The sequence below is a fragment of the Corvus kubaryi genome, unplaced genomic scaffold (genome assembly GCF_017639235.1).
Source record: "Corvus kubaryi isolate FWS band 111438036 unplaced genomic scaffold, C.kubaryi_AGA036_p1.0 split3-73, whole genome shotgun sequence".
Classification (NCBI taxonomy): Eukaryota; Metazoa; Chordata; class Aves; order Passeriformes; family Corvidae; genus Corvus; species Corvus kubaryi.
Window position 1 is genome coordinate 17,053,047 of NW_024582091.1, and position 26,667 is coordinate 17,079,713.

The window sequence follows — 26,667 nt, forward strand, 5'->3', positions numbered from 1 at the left end:
TAGGGTAGAATGAAACCTAACCCCTGTCCACGCTCAGCCCAAGGGCTTCTTCATGCTTTCCATTTGACAAATGACTTTCCCTAAAACAGGCAAATTATTAAAGGCAAAACTGTTACTACAGCTGCAAACTTACAGGAATACATAAAAATTGAGTTCATATGAAGAGCCAGCAGTGCACCTACTGAAGAGAAATTTCAGCACTTTAACATGCTGATCAGCCAGGTTTACAGGATCGGGAAGAGCTGGATCTTAGGCAGGGGAAGATGCACTCTCTGCTCCAAGGCTTGCTCACATCAAGGTCTCAGCTCTCAGCACAGACCTGCACATGCGGGACATCAGTTATAGGGTCATGGGAGGCCATAAAATCACTGTCCTACACCAGCTTGAAGACCCAGCTCCTGGAGTCTTGGAGGTTGCAAGAAAACCTTATATTTATTCTAAAAAAAAGCATCCCCCTTAACAGATTGCAAAGAAATCTAGAAAAATAACAATACTTCAAACTGCACTTTGCAAATCTGGTTTGATTTTTTTAAAACTTATATTGTTTCACAACCTCTTGTACATTTTTGAACCAGGTTAACTTTTTTCTCCCCCTTTCTGATGGCTTCCAGTACCGCCTGGCAGCTGAAATTAGCACTGAGGAATGCAAGTGTAAAGGAAGACACACCAGACACCCTAACTGGCAGAAGAATGCATGAAGTTGAAAAACCATTTGCTTCAATAAAACACCTTCCAGTTTGGATTTCTGTTGTACAGAGAGAGCATTCAAAGGAGAGGTTTTGTTTTTAATAGAACTTTAATGCTTAAGAGGAGGAAAATTGGCAAGTTCTTCTGTTTGCAACGAACAAAACAAGAAAGGTGAATTGAGAAGGGCATGATGAATGTACCTGGGTATTACTCCAGTTATCATGAAAGATGTTTCAGACTGAAAATCGTGTAGCTGTGCTCAAGAAAACTGGAGATGCTGGGTGGGCCCTGACGGAGGTGAACAACAAATACACAAGTGTGACAAATACATAGTGGGTGGTTTACCCTGATGTTCAGCATGGGTGGGTAAAATGAGGGCTAAGTAAAAGGAGCCACACAAGGTGACAAGTTGGTGAACTTCTCTCAGATGTGGACAGGAGAAAAAATATTTAAGGAACTCTGTGCACCTGCGAGCCAGGAGAGGTGAGCACAGGTGTGCAAACAGAGATGGTGTTTTCTGAAGCAGTGCCTCACTTGGTAGAGTGCAATGATGCTACTTACACAAATACGTGCAGAAATTGATCCCAGTGAAGTCAAGGATCCCTCTTTGTCATATGCAATACCATCAGAGATTAGCAAATGTGTTTTGTTTACGTTTTGTGTGTAATTTCTTTCTGGTTGAAATAGCTTCATTGGAACATTTGTAGCTTGAAGGGTCGCCTGAGGCTGGGAAGGCATTTGCAGTGTTCCTGACATCTAGTGCATGATCTATCCCTGAAATCTGTAAATTAAACCCAAGATGATATCGATACCTATGTCACAAAAGACACATGGTCTGCTTCACCCTCAGTGCATTTAATTTCCTCATAATAACCTGCGTAGTTCTTCCGAAGGGAAAGAACATGCTCATCCATCACTCCTGCTTCTTCCCACACGCACTGTTTAACCAGGGGCAGCCAAAACAGGAGTCAGAAGGACACAGCAGCTTCTTCCCCAGTGCCCAGAGGTGGGATGCAGAAAACCAACACAACCAAGGAGGTGTGGACCAGAAACAGGGAGGTACTCACCCATCCCAGGGCTGCGATAACCAGCTCTGCAGTGCATCCCTATCTGGGTGAGCTGTGTCAACAGTCAGAGGAGATGAGATTGAGCTGTTCCCACAGATGTGGGAAAATGGCAAAACTATGTGAGGAACCACTCTGGCTAGAAACTATGACTGAAGTCACCAGGAGAACCATAAAGACAACCATGGCTGGCTGGCTGGCTGCAGGAGAAGGCAGCTGCTGCTGCCCTGCGCTGGCCAGGGGAATGCTCTGGAGTCTGCAAACTGGATTTTTACCAGCTACACTTAACAAAACCAATCAGGCTTAAACAGAAAACCTTCAGAGTAGCTGGGGAATGTGCACAGGGAGAATTTTCCACCCCTCTTTGTCCTCTGGTTGCAGTTAGGTCTGTGACACACCAACCAGGCAGGACTAGGAGAGGCATAAGGCTGTAGTTCAAGAGTATTGCCACAGGAACTTATGAATCTTTTTATGTAAATCCTGAATGATTTTCTCATTGGAATATACATGACTTAAAGCCACCACCGAAAATATTTTATCTTGGGGTTATGACTCATGAAAGAATGGCTAGGTGTGAAAGGAAAGTTAATACATTCTGTGAGAAAAAAACCCTCCCCAGTAACCTTATGACACGAGTTGAATATTTATGTCCTATGCAGTAAAGCCAACAGCAAAAGCCGCAGACTAATACTTTGTGTCAGATCTGATGAAAATTCAGATACCTACCTTATTTCCCCTTAAGGGCTGGAAATTATGGTTAACACACATGCAAACAGGAGAAAATGAGATGGTGCAGTGATGAGGATGAAACTGCTGTCCCTTAGTCTGGCATGTTGGAAGATGATACCTGACTAGCCAGCGCTGGTTCTCTTGGACAAGGATGCTTCCCAGGTCATCATGAAATGACACCGCTCACTGGGTTAATGCTCCAGGACTCCTGACCCAACACACATGACCCACAAAAACACACACTTGCCATGCAAAAAAGATGTTCCCGTGTTGAATGATTATCACAGTTAGACTTTTACTGCTAAATTCTTTTAAAAACTGCAAATTGAGAAACCAGTTAACATCCAGAACGAAAGAACAGGCCACAGTCAACCACAAAAACTGCCCATAAGGTTCAGCATGTGGGAAAGAGATAAGTAAATGCTGCAAAAGATGAACAATATTTAAGTATTAACACAAATGTTTGTTTTGGGAAGGTTTATCTGGCATCTCTACCGGTTTTCCTCCAAGCTCTAATACAAAAATAACTACGTCTAACTGCAACTGGGAAGAGATGGCAGCAGCTCAACATTGCTCCCTTTTTTTTCCTCTGTACTCAGAAAAAAACCCCAACTGTCTTACAATGTTACACAAACTAATTTTAAGGTGATTTAGGATGAAGTCAGTTGCACATTTGGAAGTTCAGAAAGTTCAGTCAGTGGTCTTGTTTTCATCAGCCCGTGGAATGAGGATATACGTGTGCAACATAAGGGCAGGAGAAACAGTCTTGCTCCAGCTGTACAGCTGGTCCCCCACGTTACAGCATGAAGTGAGGAAAATATCCTTTAGGTCGTATAAATTCTGGATGCAACAGTTGCTCACCAAACTATGAAGAGGTAGATGTGTACATCCATGTTGATGGAGGTACACACCTACCCTAAGCCTGTGAAAACTGATAGGGCTGAAAGTGGGCAAGTGCTGCATCTCCCATGAAGGAGCTGCCTCTTAGCTTCTCTGTCTCCACCCCTTTCTCCAGGGGAAAGTCAAAAGACCCGAAATTGTTTTGTGGGTAACCTTCAGTGGTTGTTAAAAATACAAAAAGAGAAAGGCAGAATGGTGATGGGAAAGAGCTTCAAAAATATGTTCCCTCTTGGGTGAACTCAGGCCTGTTTAACAAGAAAAGCCAGAGAGGCCACGCACAGTAATGTTGAGAAAAAGGAAATGGTACTTCATTTTAGCCAGTCATAAATCTTACCAGTGAGCCTCTAACGGCAAACCAGCGAGCAGGGGAATTTTTATACAGATAATTAGTTGTGAGCTAATATCAGGTTTACTGTGCTGTACACTCTGTGTGTGCAACATGGTCTCAACCTGCAAAAACCCACACGAGGCTCTGGCTGCCTTGCTGCCGCTGACTTTGCCAGAAGGCGTGCAGCTGAAACTCCCAGAAACCCTTAGGAAAAAGAGGTGAAGATGGAAATGGATATTTCTGCTCCACAGAAATCTTGTCTGTAGCCCAGAAATATTCTTTTGATGGGGAAAAATGCACCATGTTTAAAAAACCACACCCCTCTGCTACAGGGGAGATGGACCAGCAGGACACCTTGTGCCACCATTAGCACTCTCGTCTTCTGGGATACAGACACCATTCACAGATCCTGTAGAGCAGGCAGATGGGTCAGGAAAAAAGGTTTATCCATTGAAGTGAGTAACAAAACGTGGTGGAGGTAATTTATCAGCCAGAAAGAACCAGCTGTGAAGATGCCTCACAAGAACCAAAGTCAACGGGACATTCCCTCCACCTGTGCTGGGAGCAAGACAGCCCATCCGCTAGTGCTTGTTCCTCGACATTTTGCTGTATTTCAGAGACAGCAAGAGACTTGCACTAGTGACTGACATAAGCGAGGACTCCACCACATCTAATAGTCAGACTGCACTTCCAGTCTAAGAGAAGCCACTTTTCGGTTTCTAGATGAGAAGGAGTCCAGGAGACACATGGCAGCAGCACGCCGGGTATGCTGGGTGCCAGCAAGCATCCTAGCACTTGGGAAGCTACTTTAGAAGAGACCAATTTGGTCTAGATGAGGGGGTCTGGAAGCCTTCATCCCCAAAAGATGCCCAAGCTAGGAAATGGCCCGGAGAGGCCAGACAACTTGCAAAGACACAGCTCGATAAGAAAAGAGAGCCCACCCCAGCTGCACAAGGAGCTTTGAGGCTACTGGTCCTCACAGGCTACCTTGGTGCTCCCTACCTGCTTTCTGCCTGTCCTCTATTTTCTTTTTCAGCCCCAACCTAGTGCAACAGGACAGATACACCCATTGCTCAACCACACTCCTCTGCTGGCCCAAAATAGCTGGGGGCAGGTGGGGCTGGGGGAAGACCAGCTTTGTCTGCATGGGGTTAAAGCAGCAGGTCTTTTGTCAAAGGCTCAGTTCGCCTGCTACCGTATGTTAAACTGAAAGACCAATCTGTATCTACTGCGCTGCACTGCAATTATGGGGGTTTTTTAATCATTCAACCTAATGGTACACAGCTGTCACAAGAATCTTTGAACACATCGCTGGCTCTCTTTGATCTGATTAACCAGATAAGGAACCACAGCCAAACGATATGAAAGGATGAGTCCAAATTTCAAACTCTCAGCCGAGCAAAGAATTTCATTCAAAGGAATGTGCAAAATGAGGAGGGAGGAGGCTCACAATGCAAATGAAGGTTTTATTTACTACTGATGTAAGAAGGTGAAATACTCTCCATTGTGTGGTTTAAGAATCAATGGACCCCAGCCTCAAAGTGGTGCAGATAGGTGTTATATCTGCTACACTAATCTGTGTGGATGCCAATATTTGTGTTATCCTTTTTCCAGACTGGAAATGAGGGGCTTTCTTCCACAGGGATGGCTTTTTATACTGAAGAAGCCTCCCTGTGATACTGAAGAGCTCCAAGGGCACGTCCCTCACATACCCAAACTGCTTCTGTTCAGCATGTTTCTTCAGATGGCATAGTATTTATTTTTTTTAAATTCAAGACAGCTTTGTTTATTTGCTTTTATTTCTAGCATAATGTTTACTATTCCAATCAGAACATTCTGTAATCTCATCTAAATGTTTTATTATTAACTGCTGCACCCCACACCCCGCCCTTAATAATTATCCTCGGGAGAGGTAAACATTTCAACATGACTTACTCTAGTTAAAGCCATGAATATGCATTATTTATTTATTTAGGTAAACAGTAATTAAGAAAAAATCACCAAACCGCCTTCTCTTTGAAATGAGCTCTACTTTACCAGCCTTGCCGTGGGAATTGCAAGTCTCTTAAACACATCTATTACTTTGTCCTCCTCCACCATGATTTACAATGATGGGCCTCAGACCACACTACAGCTGCCAGGAAAGCAGTCAGTCCTTACGCTGTCTGAGGCTGGGTGACAAGTCCAAAGCATCCAGACTCAGTCTCAAGGATAAGCAAGAGGTACCAAGATGTCAGCAGAGAAGAAAGGTGCAGGATGAGGAAAAGAATATTGCTATCTATCACTCAATACACTGATTTTTAAGTTTTTTCTCAGCAAGACAACCACTACTGACTTGAAAATGTTCATGACCCCCTTCTGCCCTCTCCCTATAGACAGAGGGCTATGTCCTGACAGAGGGGCTTGTGACCACTGAAGCTCCCCATGCTAAGCTGGGGAGCAGCCAGCCCCAAACCAAGGAGTTTTTGGTGCCAGAACAGTCAGATAGCCCCATGTGCCACATATATATACACAGCTTATGCACTGGGTAATAAGCAGCTGAGTGACTCCACTCAATTCCCCTGGTCTTCTTCCTCAGTATTACATTAACTCAAATATTACAACATCCCATCCTGCCTTATACTTCCACCACAAGCCATGACAGAATATGGCAGCACCACAGGCAATGAAGACACTAACAGGGCACCCAATTCTTTAAACCAAAAAATTAAGACACACCAAGATAGTCCTGACATGGCAGATCATCCAGCCTAAGGATCGCACCAGCACTACAAGAGAGGAATCGAAATGTGTCCTAAAGACAAAGGGATTTTCACAGGTCTAAAACTGTTAGGTAAATAGATAAAACTGTGGTTGGGGCTTTGTTTCAGTTTTCAAAGCTAATTTCCGGCCACTGTTCAGAGAAATGCTTTGCATTTCCATTTCTGACTCACCTGCTTTAACAAGCGCACTCGCTGGAATTACTAAGCATGGGATCTCATGAAAACATTTCGCTTTCTGAATCAAAGTGCTTTTTTTACTGATGTGAACTTATCTATAAAGTTTACCTTGGTAACAACACCGGTGATGTGCAGGTACGAGTGCACAGTGCGATGGGTCAGAGGACCCTTCTCCCACTGGGCATCCCATCAAGGTACAGGAATGCCTCCCAAATTCTGCCCAGCCACTCGGAGCACGCTGACACCAGTGTCTCACATCCCCATCACAAAGTGATATGCACTCCCAGAGACACATTCAAACAGCAGGTATCAATGAAAAGCATTCCTGAAAAGAACCTGTTATGAAACCGAAAATCGGAGATTGCCGCAGCGCTGTGCCCAAGTTGAGTCATCAGTTCCCTTTACAGCCTAATAATTGACACTGCCTTGATCAGAATGACTGATCTGAATGTTGCTTTGTGTTTGTGTGTTTTTGTTGGTTTTTCTTCTTTTTAATTAAAAAAAAAAAAATTCTTATGTAAACAAGCCGTCTGTCACCTTGCAGGAGTATTTGTATTCTTCAGATCATGGGAAACATCTGTCAGAACCAGATTTTGCTCTCCTCAGTCAACTTGATACAGTCTTAATCAGACTGTACTACAAAGAAACTAAAAACTGGTCTTGTTACAGAAAAAATTTGCTACCAACTCTCAGTGGAAGCACTGATTTTATTGCGCTTTCTTGGGATTAAATGCTGCAAAGATTATTAAAAGAGTTCCCTCCTTCCCCTGCAGGATCTCTCCCCCAAAGGAAATCCTGGGAATTTACATGCTGCTTTTCTCCTCTCTTTGTGCACTTTTCCAAAATTAACTACCTTCCAGGAAGAGATAGCTAGGAGAAGAATCAAGGTAAAGTGAAACTTCAGAGCATGCCGATTTCCCACCTTTTGACATGGGTACTCGGATAACGGAGTGATTCCCCTTCTGATGCTTTCAACAAATAAACGCTCCCACGCATCTGCATCCCGCAGGTCACACCTCCCCAAAATGATTCATTAAGTATTTTCACATCTTCTACATAGGGAAAGATCAAGTAAGGCTGCAACTGCCTCTAGCGGTGTTTTCTGAAGAAAAGGTGACACAAAATAGGGTGGTTGCTACTACCAGGATAAGGGTGATGTTAGACTGCCATGCTGCAAGTCTTCTGCCAGGGAATCTGCCCTGGAATAGCAAAGTCATTACAATGAAAGAAAAAAGAAGCCAATTCGAGAAACAATGTGAGATTATAACAGAGAGAGCAGGCTATTCCATTAGCAAGTAAATGAAGAGGAGATGACTGTGGCAGGGGGACCAGGATCAGTGGGTACCAGGCAGGTGTCTGAGCTGGGACTGTATGCAGAGCCCTATTAAATGGACCAATAATTTATAGATTGAGGGGATAGTACTAGAAACATTCAATAGTGTATGCATGGTCTTAATTAGAAGTACACCCCTGGAGGGGTGAGAAATTAATGGCTATGTCTGTATTAACTTTTACCCTTAGACCTAAACCATTCCACTGGAACCGTGTTGCTGATATGATGCCCAATTTTTGTATTTTATCTGGCAGTAACTCCAGCCTGGTGCTGCAGACTGAGCACCCACCAGCAGCTGGAGTACATCACCAGCACAGCTGGAGGCACAACTCTCAGCTTGTATCAGTAACTCATGGATTACACATCATGCCACTAATTCTTAAATACAAGGCATGAGATAGGAGAACCTTGGTATACTTTGGAGAAGGTGGAGGACGACCCATCTAAGCACTGTGTACTGAGAGTAATACAACAGCAGATTTTAAAACAAGAAGACAGACAAAATCCAAAGCTGTGCAGGAGGAGAAAAGCTAAAACAAATGGCATAAAAGAGGAAAAGGAAATGATCTACTGGCTGAAGAAGACATTAGATTTTATTTTCCTTAACTGTGGCAGATAGCTGGACATGAAACTAGTATAAGACATATCTGCAAAATACTGTATGTACTCTTTTGAATGGAGTGGAACTGTTCTTGAAAGTCTTGCTTTAAAAAAATCTTCATGCATGCAATTTTTTTGAAATAAGAAATTACTGCAGAAACAATCCTATGACAATACTAAACAAGATGGAATTTCAACTGTAGTTTAGATATAATGTCCAGAAATCATATGCATTTAGCCCTGCTCAGCACAGAATCCAAGGAGTATCATCAACCTTGCAACATCTTGGGGAATCTTGCATTTTTCTGAAAAACACTTTTACCAGCTTCAGCTATTTTAGAGAGAAATGGACTGCCACACTCCCAAAATGTGAGGTGAAACACTATTTTGGCCAGATTTGAGAAGAGACTGGACCTAGCTAGCACTGGTTTCATCTACCTGACCTAAGATAACGCATGTTTTTGACTGTGACTTTCATAAACTCTTCCAAGTTTCATTTTATTATTCCAAGGTACGAGGGTGGCAATATAAAGACAGAGGAAGCAGAAAAAACTGGGTAGGAATTAAAAGCACTTTTCACTGTTGAGCCAGCAAGTGTAAGAATTGTATTTGGCTTCATGAGAGCACTGCCAACACTAACAAACCATTTGCTGTCTGCTGCTGCATACCAGCAGGTAATGTGCACAAGCTTACATTAGTACTTTGATGCATGCAAAGTGGACAAATTTTGAAGTGCCCCCTGCATTTGCTTCTTAGTTAATTTTGCACCAACTCTTGAATGTCCCAATGAAAAAAATAAAGGCGTGGGAAACATAGAGAAACAGGGTTTATCACCTCATAAAGGTAACCAAAACAGCAAAGACTATTTCAAATGTCTGTCTAGTTCTCCCTGACAGTTCAGCTCCAACTGAAAACTTAGATATGACATGAATTTCTTCTTCAGTTTCCTGTTACCTGAAAACAGAAGTTTAATATCAGTATTATCACCATCCCAGTTAACTATCACCTAAAGAAGTAGTAAGAACCAGCAATCATTAGGCCACAAGCAAAGCCAACTCCATAACAGAAAAAAAAAAAAAAATTCTTATCAGTCTCTCTTCTCTGCTCTCAAAATGTGACAGCAGCAGCTTCAGGGACATCCTGCATGGTCCATTCTCACCACTTGTTCCTGTAGAAAAGATGTTCTCTGCACTCAGTAATTATAGCTTAACATTGTCAGGTGAAAAGAGCTGCTTTCTACAGTTCACATGGCTTTCGGAGGTGGGGTTTTTTTGTTTTGTTTTTAACTTGTATGACAAAACCTACCTGTTCTGCCATTATTATCTTGTTTTATTACTCCCTGTAGTCCTGGCATCTGTTTAAAATGATGTAAAAAGTAGGCAGTCGCACAGAGAATGATTAGTACAGCACGTGCTGCAGCAAGCAATGTTACATATTTTATTGCTCATGAAGTCAGTGTACTGGAACTGGCCAAATGTGTTACTTCGGTCTGAAAGTACACTTTTCCTTTTCTGCTTGCACCAGGATAATTAATAACTGGAAGAAATAATAGTGAAAGTAAGCATGGTGTTAGGTAAGCACTAATGACACAAGCTTATGTTTGGATCAAGGATTGTTGTTTGGGATGTCTCTCTACAAGAGAACAACAAAGTTTGCACCTCATGTTTGTCACAAGGACACTTGCCACACCGCCTGCTCAGCCATCATCCCAAATTACTCGCTACCTGTGCCAGTGTCCTCATCCCACTTAAAAGTGCTTTTCCCTGAACCTCTGCAAGTGAAAAATTAAATCTAATGCTTCCCCATTTGTTCAGTGGCTGATGAAAACCTCATTAATGAATACTTGGGCAAAAAGGCTCTCTACAATTGCAGCACACCGTCATAAAGCCAACGCACGATGGCCAGCAAATGTTTCCCAGTAGCAATTGGCTTTACACAGCTTCTTACTTGGTAAATAGTGACAGGAAATACTGAAAAAATATTTGTTTTCCTGTATTTATTTCTACACCGGGTGAGGCAAGACAAAAGGATGTTTAGGCACTGAACTGATTTCAGGCCTCGTCCTCTGTGAATGACTTGGCCTGCAATGTTATAGGGCTTTTAATCTCACATACCTCATGGATCCTATTATCATCACCATCATAATGAAACCAGACATCGCTTACTTCCCGTTCCCCCAGCCTGCCTTAGGCTGGGCACATAGAAATGAGAGCATCACTCACACAGAGCTGACTGAAGAAGGCCACCCATCATTTCACCTGCTTGGCTTCACCTCCCCATGCCAAACAGTGCCACCTCAAGCTGCGCCTGCCAGTGGGCAGGTCAAGGAACAGCATAACCCAAACCATAAGGATCAGAAGACATCCAGCTCACCTTGTTCATGGGAAAGGCAGAAAGCAATCCCCAGGTGTTTCTATAATTCCTGTTGCTCTCAGCACAATTAGATTTTATTGAACTGTAATCCTAGATAAGTGTATTGAATCTTACAGCTGAAGCCAATTACACTGTGTTAAATAGCCTTCCTGATTTGCAAGACGAAGAACACTTCTCTATAAAACTAAATTAGCTCAATAACTCATTATTTGTAGCTTGGGCAAAGGGCTGAAACAGCACTGGACAACTAAGCAGCTGCTGCATTTTCAGGCACTAATCCTTTAGAGCTGTAAGCAGACTGAATTCCCAGTTTGTTGGGGAAAGGGACAAGCACTGCAGGCAGAGAGGCGACATCCAATGTCAACAGCACTACATCTCAAACCGTCCCTGTTTCCTCATGGCAAAGGACTCTGAGCTGACCAGCCTCAGAAGGAACGAGATATTGCTTTTCCTGTACTGAGAAGTCCTCACACTTAGAGGTTTAACTCCCAACCCAAAGGAGATAAAAGGGCACATCAAAAGGCATGTGACTTGTCATTTCTGATTCCTTACTCAGAATTAGCATCAGCACCAAGTGAGAGTATATAAAAATCCCTTAAATGAGTATTTCTGCTTATTAGGGATTGAGTGGAGGAGCAGAGGGGCTGAAGGCCAGTGGTGGTGATGGGCTATGTGGACATCCTTAGCAGCCACACCTTGGCAGGAGTCCATGAGTGTGGCATTCCACTGCCTCGCACCACCTTCCTCAGCTGCTAGGGTCACTTTTGGTGCCCCTCCAACCAGCCTCAAGCACTCTTTGGTTTCTTTCTTACACACAACCGTGTTTACGTGTTAGGAGATCTCCACGTAAGTTGGGAGACGACAGAAGCTGTGTTTCTGATCCCATTGGGTTGTGCCAGGTGCACGTATTGAGCAGACAGGAGTGACTCAAAGCCATAAGCAGACAGACTGAGCAGAGAAAGGTGAGAGACAGGGAATATTCCAAATGCCTGCTGCTGCACTGGGGCAGCCAAACTCCACAAAAAAATAGGCCTGAAAGACTTGGAAAGAAAAAAAATCAACCCTTTTGAGATCTAGAAATAATTTCCTTTACTCCTTAACACAAAAATGCAAGCAGCATGGGTGACTATCCCCTGTGAGGAAGCACACCTCTCTCGCTCTGGTCTCCAGGGTGGCTCTTCCCATCGCAACATCCATGTCCTTCAGCAGCATCAGTAGTCTTTGTGCTCACAATGAACATGAGGAAGATAATCTCCACTGCACAAATGAGGAAGTCAGTCATGGGGCAAATGAAGGAGGTTGCCTGAGAACACACAGGAAACCTGTGACTGAGGCAGGGAACTGAACCCAGACCATGAGTTCCAGTTGGGTGCCCAGTCCAAGCTGGGTGGCTGACAGACCACCTCTTCTTATGGGGCTTTGAAATTGAAGTTTGGTGGGTTTTATAATGAACATTTTCTTTTTTTTTCATTTGTCTAGTCACTACGTTTCATTACACTCACACTTCTGCTTTGTGAAGGCTTTTTATCCTGCTTCTTTTCTGTTTTGGCTTAAAAAACCAACACAGCTGAACATCAAACAGAATTTACCCTTGACGGTTTGGTCTTCTGCCCTACCAACATTGTCCTCTCCCTAGTGCTCAGTGTTGTGTCCTTTGTGCACCCTGTGGCTGCCTGTGGCTTCACCAAAACACACCAGTGATATTTAGAAGGAGATGTCTTACTCCTAGCTTCACAGACTTACAGCAACTGCTTATGCGAACTGCAGTGCTGTGAGGCAGCAGAGCAGACCTGGTGGGAAAACCAGAGAAAAGAGATGCACAAAAAAGGTCAGTTCCAAAGTGAGTGTTCTGACGCTGCTATGCATCATGTCAATGTGAGCAATCATCTGAAGAACAGCTACCAGTAAGCCACAGGGTCAGACTGCATAAGATGTTTTACTGGCTTGGCTAATGAATCACTGGGAAAATGTGAGCCATGTGCTCACTGCCAGGGCAGTTGCCACAGTGGGTGAAAACAATGTCTCTTTCACTATCATCATGACCTGTGGTTTAATTGATAGTTTAAAATGTTTTAAGATCTTTCTGTGTAAGGCACATAATATGCACTTCCAAGACAAAATTCTTTGGTATTATACTATTTGCAAGGAGGTGCAACGAATCAAACCACTATTTCATGAAATAATTCACACTGGCTGAATCCCTCACAGAATGTCTCAAGATCTTGAAAAGGAAAAAATAACTAATTTCCACCTGTGTAATAACAGTGGGAAAGAAAAAGATTTCACATTTTTGTGAGAAAATGTTGCAAAACCACAGATTTTTGAAAGTGCCCAATATGGTATTTTCAGCTTATCTGGATGAAGCCCAAACTATCCACAGCTAACCAAGGTGCATCAGAAGATTGTAATCATTCCACTCCCACCACAGGCTTTTTGTCCCACTGTGCATCCAAGGCTGTCAAGCCCTACAAAATAACATAGGACTTTCATGCTTAAAGCAGCCGAACAGCTGCAAAAATAACTCTGTAAAAATATTGAATAGTTGGTCCCACTCAGCAGCTGGAAAAACAATTACTGACTGAAAAATTCAGTGTTTGATATTACTTAATAGTTGGGGAAAAACTATTTGTGAATCATAATTAACGTTTATTTAACTATTTAAAAGCATGCATCTACTGTTTGAGGCTTCACAGAGAGCAAATATGTGGCCTTCTGGCATCATTAAACAGACTAATACAGTTGAAATGGAAGGACATGAGGCAGAAAACCACACTGGAATAGTGAATCCTTCAAGGAACTGGTGTAACTGTGATTGCCTCAGTAGTGTGCACACTACAACACCAGGTTTGAACCAAATCAGTAGCAACTGCCCTGGGGTAAATTAAATGAATGCACAACTCTAGCTCCTGGTGCCAGAGCAATGCAAACATCATGATATAAACTGGATGAAAATCCATCACTAACAGTGACAGAGAAAACATTCCCCTTCAAACTGCCTCAGGGGTTGATGGGCAACTCTATGGTGGCATCAGCCAAGGGCCAAGTGACAGAGGGGCTTCCTGCGAACAACTGCTGCAGAGACCTGCAAGAAAGGACCAGAAGTGCTCATCACCCCCAGAGGAGCCAGGGGCCTGCTTCCCATGCTGAAAGTGTGGCCAGCGGGACTAAGGCAGCGATCATCCACCTGTATTCTGTACTGGTGAGGCCACACCTCAAATCCTGTGTTCAGTTTTGGGCCCCTCACTACGAGAAAGACACTGAGGTGCTGGAACATGTCCAGAGAAGGGCAATCACACTGGTGAGAGGTCTGGAGCACAAGTCTGATGAGGAGCAGCTGAGGGAGCTGGGTTTGTTTAGCCTGGAGAAAAGAGGGTTCAGGGAGGACCTTACCACTTTCTACAACTGCCTGAAAGGAGGCTGTAGCCAGGTGGGAGTCAGCCTCCTCTCCCAAGTGACAAGATCAGAGGGAGCAGCCTCAAGTTGCTCCAGGAGAGATTTATATTGGACACTAGGAAAAATTCCTTCACAGAAAGGATTGTCAAGCATTGAACAGGCTGCCCAGGGAAGTGGTTGGGTCCCCATCCCTGGAGGTATTTAAAAGCCGCGTAGATATGGCACTTAGGGACATGGCTTAGTGGTGGACTTGCCAGTGCTGGGCTAGCAGTTGGACTTGATGGTCTTGAAGGTACTTTCCAATGTAAACAACTGTGCTTGTATGATTCTTAGTGATTTTATGGTTCCATGAAAGCAACAGTGGCTTAGGTCAGGATGTAAGTTACACAAGCAGATGAAACATTTACAGGCATTATGCTGAAAACAAACATTATGCCTTGTTTTAAACTTCTAATTGGAAAACTGCTTGAATTCGGACTTTTCGAAGTCCTAATTTCCCCCAAACAATTCCCTCACTTGTTCTCTGCACATATGACATGGCTGAAATGTCCCATCACTGACAGCAACCAGTCCTTTCTTCATCTCATTCAACTTCACCCATGCAGAATTGGGCTGAGCCCCTCATGGGTCCAGCAGGCATGAAGCAAGGACAAAAGAGCAGTTACTGTATCTGGCAGATAACTGCAAGCAGGGCCGAGCCAAAGATTCCTGTCCAGCACAACCTCACCTAGAGAGTGACCCAGGTGTGCCAGTTCACTGTACAGAGTAAAGATTCACAAAAAAGAAACCTATGGCAAAAAACTGACTTGGCCACTGTGTTTGAAGGACTTGGCGACAGGTTTAGCATAAGTATATATATATTTTATACATAGTATATGTATGCAAATGTCACCTGTAGGGAATATTCTGTAAGGTGCTGAGGAATGTGAGCAGCCTGTATAAATAAATGTGCTTAACTAAGTGATTTGGACTCTAAGTCACCAACTCTCCCACCACTGCTCTCTCAAGTGACCATGGTATCAGAGGCCATTTCAAGGGAAATGCACTTATGTCATACAATACTTCTCATATCATACTTCTCATAACCAGCAGCAGCAGGAAAAAGAAGGCAATATAAAAAAAAATAAAAGTTATAAAATTTCAGGAGACAAACATCCCTGAATGGATTATGCTTTCAAAACAAACTGCATAAATAGCATAATAAGGTTTTTTTGGTGTACATCTCAAAGTTTTCTAGGATGATATTATTTGTTCTAAATGTAAACACATTCTCAATGCCATATGCAATGCAATTGGCTTGCAACCTGAAATAGGGCCCTTTTCATTGAGACTCACTCATCACTAGGATGATCTCAATTTATCACTGTGGGTCCCCTTCAATTCAGGATGTTCTGTGATTCCATGATCACAGAAACAGATGCAGCTGACCAAATTCACCTCCATTCACAGCCTGCTGAGGTTTCCTAGCTATATCCCCTGCATGGTCAAAGGGACAAAGCAATGCTCTTTTTGGATCAGACAGGGCAACTATTCATGGACCATTTCAAACTGAGTTAGGCCAGACCACAGGTTACGAAAATCTCCACACAGCATTTGCTCTAGCAAGGCTACACCAGCATAGCTAAAATGCTGAAGTGCAGGCTGGGATGAACACTCAAAAAACATGTATGCCATAGAGCTAATGACAAAACAGACCAATATGTACTCGGTCAGATTTCTTTCTAGGCTTCTATGTAGCTGCCTGTTCTCAGAAGTGTTCAGGTAGTATGCTGGGGAGTTCTAGAGCAATGCAGCAAAAAGCCTTGAAAGGACCTTAGCTTTATGCTATGCACAGATATGGAGGTGCTTGAGTTCCCACATGCATTGCTAGTCTTACTAGATGTTAGAGTAAAAATGTGAAATTAAAAGAAACAACCAAAACATCTCAAAACCACCCCAAACCTGAAGAAACCACTTGATGATGCTTTTGTAAAAACACTTACTTACAATGCAGTCCTGGAAGTGATTTCCAAGCAAGCCAACTGCTGCTCTAGTTTACTGGATGGTGTGGCTCAGCTCTTTCATACAGGCAGCACTTACAGTTGTATCTAGAAAAGGAAATATAACCAACATTCTTTATGAGCAAATACACAAGTAAAGTCATCTTTCTCTTTAAAACTATGACCAGGTTAAAACTAGCTTTAGCCGGTCTCAATAGCTCTTGTGCCTAGCTTCACATGTGCTGCCTGCTCACAGGAACAAGCCCCAAGGTGCAGCCAAAGCCACCCTACAGTATGTAAGCCAAGAGCGACTGTGCCTGAGGAAAAAACCCCACACCGAGTGCATCAAAGCAGCAAACAAATGCTCCCAGCTGTTTTTCTCATCTAGTTCTACTTAAAACATTTGCAGGAAATGCAAGATGAATTAGTGCCAAAAAAATGTAGGTGATTTCAGTAAGGCCAGGAATTCCAGGCACCAACCTCTATTTTCTCTCTCTTGAGTGGGTGTTCACTTGTAAATTGTAGACATGTTAGCAATTCAACGACTGAGCGAATTAACATTCAACTTAACAGTCATTGTTAGGTTGGGAGGTTATTACTGCTTGTTCTGCTAAAGTGACAAGCTAAAATAGGTTTGTATCTGAAAAGTTGTTTTCTACAATACATATTCCCTGTCTTTTCGTACCAAATAATTTTCTTCCATCATGTCAACTCCTATTGTTGCACCACCACTGCCAGCTCCACCACAGCAGATGGGATAGGCAAGGAGAAACAGCAAGGGGACAGGTGAGGAGGAGAGAGCACTCAGCCCCCCCCCATTTCTCTTTGGGCTGCCATATTAATTTTTTCCCAGGCATTTTATGTGGTTGATTCAAGACTTCTCAGCAAAAGAGCATACTTGCATTTGCAGGATATTCTGCTTTTAAAGCAAGCAAGCAAAGGCAAAACCCAAGAGCAAAGAGAGGGCTCTACTTCACCAAGTCATGAGCCTGAGAAAGCTGGTTGTTATCAGGCACTCTTTGGGGCACAGAATTGAGAGCTGTGATTTCCCAGCCTTGCAGGTGATTATTATTAATGGAAAAAAAAAGTTTTCAAGGTTGAGTCAACATACCACCACATGTTTAATTTTTGCAGACTCAGATCCATTTTGTACTAGTAAACGAGCTTGCATCCTTTCCTCCGTGCTTTTTTTTTCTTTATTTTTTTATTTTAGGGTAGCTCACAAGCTGCTGACAACTCACACTGTACTAGGAGCTGTTCACACTGCACAAAGTGTTTACCACTCACAAGTGATGCTAAAAATTAATTTACAGTACCGCTACAGCAAGCTTTGACAAATTGTCATGTGTTGACACAGTCATAAGTTGTTGGTTAAAAAAAGTAACACTTCCCTCTTCTGCCACTTCATGTTTGAGACCAGGGATGGGCACATTATGCAAAGTTTGAGGGTTTGTAAGCTTCACAAATGTTTGGGCTTCACAAAACAAGCTTGGTTGTGAAAGTTTTTTCTCTTACAGTTAGGCATGTGTTTATTGCCAAAAAGACTCTAGTAAGAAAAAAAAATCCTTTCCCATCTACCAAGATCTGTGTGTTGTGCAAAACTAGAATAAAAGGCTGTAAAATAAATAACCTTGCACTATACTTGTTCTAGATAAGATCACAGCAGTGACAAATAGCCTGGATCAACTCCTCAGAGCTGCAAACACCACCCTCCTGTTGTAGAAAGGAAGGAAGAAAAATATAGCTACGAGTAAGAGTTTTAATTGTTCTCAGCTGTCACACAATGTTATCTTAAGTGAACGCATTTATTTCTCGATTCTCATATATAGCTCTATATGGAAAAGAAAGAACTCCAGCTGTGGCATTCATCAGACAAGGTTCAAATAGATTTCCGTGTACTCAAGATAGTAGGTGTTAGTCAGCACTCATGCCCACCAGTGGCAGCTCTTAAATTTTAACTCCTTCTCCTCAGGGCAGGACAAATAAACTATCTAGTTTACACTCTGGAATCAGTAATGGACAAAACAGTGCTGCCAGCTGACATGAGCAGTGTTTTGGTGGTGATGCAAACTTGAAACATTAACCCCAAACTAGCCTAAATCCAGGGAAAGAAACAAAGCCAAGCAAAATGAGCACTCACAGCACCTGCCAAATGGGCTTCACGAGGAGCATGTAAAAGCCACTGCTTTACATTGTGCACCAGTGACCTGGACAGCCAGTGCTCCAGTAGCTCTCCCTAGGATGACCAAATCTCAGAGCACAGACCACACAAGAAAGCAGAATAAATTCATTCCGAAAATTAGCTTGGCAATACAAGGAATTAATTTTCTCTTTTTTCCCCACTCCTTAACACCTGTACAAAGTAGAGATGCTTTGAGTGCTTCCAAAGTCCTGAGGAGAGGCAACGCTTTACCTTTGTAGAACTCACCCTATGCCTGCATCAGTGCAAGAATGACCCACCTAATTTCTCTACAAAAGTCACAACATGTTACTTCAAGCAAAAAGAGCTCCTGCAAAACATTAGGGAGGGATGAAATTTCATACAGACTCTTCACTTGCTCCCACTTTACACACCCTGTATAGAATTTCAACATCTGAGATGCTACTCTGATATACTCTCAGACAGATCTAAGGAAAGCAAAGGACATTTATATCATTATAGTCAGGATGGACATTGCCTTGTGCTGTTGACTGAAATTATATCATCCATGCTTAATTAGCATAGATCACTGTACATTCAGAAAAGCACTAAAGTGGCAACTCCTACTTTCCTCCCCCAAGTAACAAAAACTTATAAATATTTTCAGTGCATCATATGAAATGCATTATTTCACTAGATGCAGTTTAAGAGTCAGCAGGGTTGGAATAAAGATGATTCAACTATTAATTCAAAAACTTCAGCTGTTGAGTTAGCTAGAAGGCAAAACCAATTCTACTCCACCTTGGAAGAAAACAAATAAAATCTTAAGTTTTACTGTAAGTTATCTCAACTGCCAAAGCACGATTTCTCCTGTACCTTTTTACTTCTTTGCTGTATAGAAGGGAACAAACAACTTAAATTCCTGAAGTTCTAACTTTGGGATGGAAAAAGCCCAAGATATCCAAGTCACTAATCTAGTTAAGAATACTATGAGGGAAAAAGTGGGACCTGGGGTTTTCGGAAGTGTTTTTTAGTTGTTTTTGTTTGTTTGGGGGATTTTTTTTTATTTTGAGACAAAGTATCTGTTCACTTTTCGCAAGTTTTATCCTGATGGATTCAACTTGTGAGTGTGAAGAAACCACCCCCAAGCAGAAGGGCCATTCTTGCCAAAATCCCTTGTGTGAGTTTGAGCTTGCTCTACCCAACACAGGGCCAATGCAGCAAGGTTCAGCATTGGGGAAATGCAGACCCAGGATCTCCCGTGGCCTCTGCATCACACCTCTCCACTCTGCCCTTCAGTTTCATCACAGGGAGGAAGGCAGAGTCTTGGCTGATCCCACAGCCACACTCCCTCACACTGCTATCTGCAGGGCATCAGAACAAAGCCATAGAGGTGACAGTCATCCCAGGCAAGCTGTCACCAGGATTTCAAAAGCAAAAGGGAACATATGAAGGTGTCCTGATCCTTGATGATGCATGCACACAACTGAAGGGGTAAACTGATGTATTGAATAGTTATACCAAGTATGCACTGGGTAGTCACTGCTTGCATGGGATGCAGGCTGTGAAACAAATTCCCCCGGCTAGAAATTAAAAAGAAAAGGAGGATTGCAGCTTCCTTATTCCATGGGGAGTGCTTTTCCAACCACTGAGACAGGCCACTAGCCCAAAGGCAAGTGACACCTGTGAGTGCCTACACCATGGGCAATCTTCCTGTCCCAGTTCTGCGCCTGTCTTCACTTTGCTGCAAAGGCCATGTCACCTCTGTTACACAGAGCTCTGCCACCTACGAGCAGTGGGGAAGCAGCTTAACTGCCCAACCTGGCAGGACCTCCTGTGAGCATTTGGGGGTGGGAGGAAACTTACCAGCTCCCCACTTTTGTGTGTGTGGGCACTTTAAAAGTGGTTCCAGTTCTTAAACCTTAAGAGATGCTCAAATTGCCTTGAACTGAAAGGATTTCAGTATTGGAATACTGGAGGTCATTAAAAGATGTATAGATATGGTGCTTAGGGACATGGTTTCAGGGTGGACTTGGCAGTCTTGGGTTAATGGTTGGACTCGATGATCTTAGAAGTCTAAAGTTGCTGCTTCCTTCCTGACTCCCTACCCCCAGTGCAGGAGGGAGCAAAGGGAAGCAGTATCTCTGCAAACATGAAACACTGGGAAAAAGCATTAGATCTTTGTCTTCACCTGGAGCACACCTTGCACTTCCAGCCCTTTCAAGCAGAGGAAACCTGGTGGCCCCATGGACCCATCTCCCAGGGCTCCATGGCAGGGGGAGGGACCCCAACACCTGGTGGCCCCATGGAGAGTATAATGACTTGAAAGCCAGCATCTGTGTCCCACTTTGTTGCTCCAGCAGAAAGGAAGCGCAAAGATCCCTCAGGAGGCAGTTCGGGAACTGCCTGCCCCACACAAAGTGCACTCACACACACGTACATGGGCACTCCTCTCCTTTGCCTTTTATTTTTTTTAACTGTATACACTAGTATATTTTTCACTACTCTCTTAGCATGACATCCATTGCATGGTATGTAACAATCAATGCCAACATTATGTCTATAGCATTAGCACAGAAACATGTAATTCATTGAAACAGGACTTTCTTCTTCCCCAGCTTCTCATAGCTGGTTTTGTTATATAAATCCATATGACTTCTTGCTTGATTTGGATCTATTCAGATCAAATCTTTACTAAACCCAGAAGCATTTTGTTTTTAACAAATATATTCCCATCCTTCCAAATCAAATCTCTACTTCTAGCTGAGACAATGTCATCAAACTCTTACTGTAGTGTACTACTTCTAAGCAAATGAACTTAAAAATTCAGTTAAATGGCAATGTACAACTAAAGGGCTCTGAAGGTTTATCTATCACGTGGCAAAAATCATTCTTTGTACAGCATCTGTATAAATACCCATAGGATTCTCTAGATGTTTTTGAGCCACCTCAGGCCAGAAGAGTAACTAGGTAATGAAGAAAATCATGTCAAGTTTTATGAGATCCTTAGCAAAATGGTTTAAATTGAACCAGGTTGGCTAATACATCCTGAAATCCTCCTCTATATATTCCACATGGCAGTATCTTGTCTGTGCAACCTGGTTACAAGTCAGGAGAAGGATACAGGTGAAAACCTTGCACGACCTTTTGATCCACAGTGATTTCCACAGGAGAAATCACTGCAGGAAAGGTACAAGCGAAACTAGTTAACTAGTGGTGTTCACTCCACCTTTAATACCTGCTGATAATGACAACTCAATGAAAAGATGAACATATTCCCATGCCTTCTGAGGCAATTATTCTTTATGGGGTGTTCAAGGAACTACCACCCCATTTATACACACTTTGCTACTTCACCCAAAATTGCAAAACATCCCAGTTTCAGGAGCTGCTGGGCTGCAGTGAAGACGTGCTCAAAGTACTGTCTGTTCAGCAACATGGACACCAACACTGGCAACATAAACACTGAAGAGGCACGTGGGTATATGCAAAAATTTCATTCAGCACAAAGAAAAGCAACACTAGGACAGAAGGATCCGAAATTAATCCAGTTTCTGTCTTCCCACTGACTTCCCTCACTATTGGAAAGACTTTGGTTTGGATTTTAGTCAAGTCTGGTTTACAGTGCCCAACTTCGTGTGTCATAAAAAAACACCGACCCTGCTGGAACGCCTTACTCATTACACAGCCCTGCAAAAATTATTAGCTACGATATAAGGCATTTCCCTTTGGGGACCAGAAAGGGTGAAGAAAGGGGACGGAGAGTGACAGATTGTGGTTTCTAATGCAGCAGCAAAAAAATAAATAAGCAAGAGGAATTCAGGATATAACGTGTTTACATTTGTCAAAACAAGTTTCCTGGAGACATGGAGGGTCCACGCTGCTGAGCTGTCACTTCTGCTTGAAACTGCTGCCTCATGCTATCAGGAGGTCAGCCACTGACCTACTTTCTGATAGGACTGAATTAATTTGCTACTTCTGTACACAAACCTTTTTTGTTTTTTTTTAAAGGAATACTTAACAAACCCAGAAAAAGCTGCCTTTTATCCAACTTGGAGTTTCAACTGGTGCTGTGCAAGGCTATTACATACCCTGGCATGGGGCCCAGTGTGCTTGGGCTGCTTATTCTTTTGGAAAAATCTGTACGGAGTATTTTTAATGAGTTGACGCTGCAAATAACGTCTTTCCTTTTTGAACTCCTACACTACACTAATACCGGTGATTTAACCCCCTACACACAATAAGGGAGGCCAGCACTCGAATAGGCTGTGCTTTGTCTAGGCTGCTCCTGAAATAGATGCCTTCCACTACAAGATTAGCTCCCCAAATAGACAGATGCATGGCGCGATATACTTACAGGATTAAAACATAAAGTTATTAATAGAAACAAGACGAGTAGGTGAAACTTATGAACTAAACACCTACCAATCCAATCATTCCCTGCACAGAGTCAGCTAAGCAGTGCTCACCAGGAGATGATGGTATGCTAGGAGCCCGTAAACTAAAAAGCATTCTTCTCAGAAAGGTTTATCAGGCAGAAGTAGCAGCAAAAGAGGTGCCACCTACTTCCCCTCTTTGCTTAATGGCTACCTACATGCACATAGCACTAATGTCCCTACACAAAGCCTTCCATTTAAATAAATCCATGGTGGAGGGTTTCACAGATCTTTCAAATACCTGGACTACCGAAATATGAGAAGTCAGCTCTTGAAATCCTCCTTAACAATGCCATCCGTTGAAAGCTTCACTGCTTGGGTGGGCTCCTCTTCCCAGGTCTCTCGTGGGTAGCAGCACTGCTGTTTGGAAACAGGACAGCCATGTACCAATCCGCTAAAGCAGAGCCATTCTGCTTTAAGGCTCTGGACTAACATTTGGAAGACGAGACCTCTTTAGCAACTTGGTCTCATACACTCACCTCACCCTCCATCTGCTAAGCAAAGATAAGGATCTTCTCCAAGTGCTTGGCTTGCTTAGTACCAAAACACTGTGGGTGAGACTCACACTTTCCTTTGCATTTCCCCAGGGTCCAATCTAATAATAGAGGAGGTAGTACTGACTACCGTAATACAAGACGACTATGGGTATCACAACAGATTTATGATCACTCGAGTTCCTGGACTTGATTAGGCTCACGTTGCCAAAGATAACTATGCCAAACCTAGCACTTGCAACTGCAAATGCATTCTTGTCAACCTTTTTAGCTTTCATCTGTGCATATTTACAAGCCCTGGATCTGATGTTCAAATAAATCCAGTAATTCACTCAAACCCACCAGGATTCGAACACATTAGGGAAGTGTCAAGATGTCATTGAGCTTGTTCTGCAGAAAAGAGTGCTTTATAGTTTCAGAAAGAAATAGAAAAGGGAGTTATTTAATGAGATGGTGGCATATTGAAACATGGATAGATAAGTAATTAATAGCTACCTTCTCTAAGTGAAAACTTTTCTGAGTGAAAAATCAGCTTACATGAAAAACTACAAGTCAACTGCTGCCATTTTTGGATGGATAAGAACTGTCATGCATGTTAGCATCTCCATTACCATGAAGGATTTTACTCCTTTAAGCAATTCACAAAGACTTTCACATAGAACGGCATGTGGGAAGCAAGGAACTAACAGAAGGAGACACCAAAGAAATGTTGATATTCGCAACTAGAATTCTAATGAAAAATGTTATCAGGAATACATGAAAACAGGAGAGAACTTCTGCCATGAGAAGCAGAAGCTTTAGTCCCTTAGGATCAAGAGTAACTACATAGTTGTATAGGTGCTATCATTAGTGTACAAAATATTGGCCAAATAGCCTCTTTATGTTGGTATCTCAAAACATTTTCTTATTTCAGAGGTCCAGTATTCAACTAGCAGATCACCTTGTTAAGAACTGTCTTAACCCTGGTGTGAAGGTTTCTTTAGCAAATTTCTATACAGCTTCAAGTGGAACATATGGCACCTTAAAGTAAACAAAACAGGGGAAGGGGAAAAGAGTCATGTTCCAAGAAATAGGAAGCATAAACCTATTAATTAAGCATTTAATTTCTTTTATCCCTCATGTCTGTCTTCACAGGCTCTCTCGGCAATCAACCAATTTTAGGATTCACTGCTGTCATGCCAATCGTGGCAGTACTTCAGCTAAAAAGGCGCTGTCAAACATAATGAAGTTTCCCTTCAGCTTGTTCCCACACTGGTGCTGCGTACAGCACACACGCTGCCTGGCGAGGGGAGGTGGGGGCAAGGCTTGATCTGTCCTAGTTCCTAAAAACTGCAGACCCGTCCTAGGTGGCAATGGCACAACGGAATCACACCAATGGTTGAGATTATATGCTACAGAAACCACCTCACACCCTCCTATGCAACACACAAATAGCACCCAGTGGTGCATTTTTGTCCAACTTAGAGGTGGACTTGGCAGTGCTGAGCTAAGAATTGGACTTGATGATCTTAAAGGTCTTTTCCAACCTAAACAATTGTATGACTCTTCTCCAACCTGCACATGCCTTGGACTGAGGCATTCTATAAACATGAAAAAATTTCCCAGCATTTCACTATTACAGCTCAGTCTCTCACTTGAACCATGGACACCATCCCCTGTACTTCAGCCAGTGATGCTGCACACAGAGCACAGGGAAGAAGAATATGGCAGAGAGATTCCCCCTTGTGAAGGAGAATATACATGCCTCTAACAGTTTGTTTTCAGCATGGTACTGCGTTCCTGTGGGAACTGGTGTTGGCAGAGATCAAATTGTAGTTCAGGGCTTATAAGGCTTTGAAATCTATGAGGATAGTCACTGACAACGAGCTGTGTGTTTGTAGGTGCTGACTTGGGCAAAGAAGGTACTAGTGATGTCCTGACTATAAACTGCATTTAAAACGCACATTTGGCTGCCTCACCTGAATTATCCCTGCTTTCTGTCCCTAGTAAGCTCTGGCCTGGCAGCTGATGCTCCCAAGCAGCTTGTGGCAGTGGCCATCTGAAGCCAGTGACCCAGGCTACTGGCTCCTGGGGCAGGGACTGTCACCCAGCACACAGCGCAGTGGGGCCCTGACTCGCTCAGCCTCTGGGCATCACAGCAGCATAAATGAGGATAACCTAAATTCCACAGAAGGGCAGCTACTCAGCCCTGCAACAGCAGCACACTTTACAGCAAACACCTCATATCCCAGAGCTTGAAATAGAAATCTTTGTGAAAAAAACTGCACGACGTGAAAGTCTGTATTAAAAACCCAGCAAGCTGCACTGTTTGGCATCTTGTTTTTCCAACCCTTGTGAGAAGTCCAAATAGATCAAATGCAAATCTGTAATACTGCTCTCTGAGTAACAGCTATTTTAAACCAATTTTGGCAGACACTAAGAGTCGTAAGCAGGATGCCAGTTGTATGGTTCCTTGCGTCCTTCTCCCGGATCCAGCCGGCCAGCCAGCAGAGGTGAGGGGACACCCTCCTGCTCTGCTAAGGAAGCTCTGACACCTTCACCTTCCTTTCAGCCCAAGTGTGCTGAGTTCCTGCAGAAAGGAGAGCTTGCCTTTGCTGCTCCAAGGATAGAGGAATATCACCAATAAAAATCAGAATTTTCCAAGTTTCAAAAGTTCCCTTTCCACAAAACAACCCTTAAAAAGAGAATAGATAATGAGCTGCAAAACATTTTTTCACAGGCACTCACTTGAGATGACCCACATAATTCACTTGGCCACTTCACATTTCCTAAGTTACAGCAATAAGTAGTATAAAAGCTTTTACAGTCATGCACAGTCATATCCCTTTTTTTGCTTTATGTATAAAAGTGCCTACTGTAGTTTGTCTTTTATCAGCAAAAATTAACATCCCCACATAAATACATGGACTGTGATATCCATTAACAGATACCTGAACATCTAACACTTGCTGCTGATCCTGGTCACTTCCCTGCTCCTCTTTACCTTTCCCAACAGCCTCCTCTGAAATCTCCCAGCATTCACCAGCCTTCCAAGCACCAGCCAACCCAGAAGTGCCGCTGGTACACAACTTGCCATTTAGCAGAGTTTCCTTTCCCTGGATCTCCAGGTTGCATAAAGCTCCCATCCCAGACTCCTATCTGGGAATTCATGATGGGGGGTAAGATTATGCCTTGTGACCACACAGCACAAGCTACAGTGCATTAAAGTAAATATAACAAAATATAAGTAAAAATAAGGAAAGGTCTACAATAAGTAAATCCCACTTTTTCAG

General features: G+C 43.0%; 1 protein-coding gene across 7 annotated transcripts in view; it reads right to left on the minus strand.

Annotated features, from left to right (window-relative positions):
- The window catches only part of BACH2 (BTB domain and CNC homolog 2), a 187,873-nt gene that overhangs the window by 86,154 nt on the left and 75,052 nt on the right, over positions 1-26,667 (minus strand). For 4 of the 7 annotated variants that reach the window (XM_042016346.1, XM_042016342.1, XM_042016347.1 and 1 more), the window contains one exon: positions 16,329-16,433. The gene's annotated coding sequence lies outside the window, so the exon portion shown is untranslated. Of the gene's footprint in view, positions 1-12,542; positions 12,686-16,328; positions 16,434-23,142; positions 23,262-26,667 lie in introns of those variants that run through there. The other 3 variants (XM_042016348.1, XM_042016344.1, XM_042016349.1) reach the window with 3 other exon arrangements.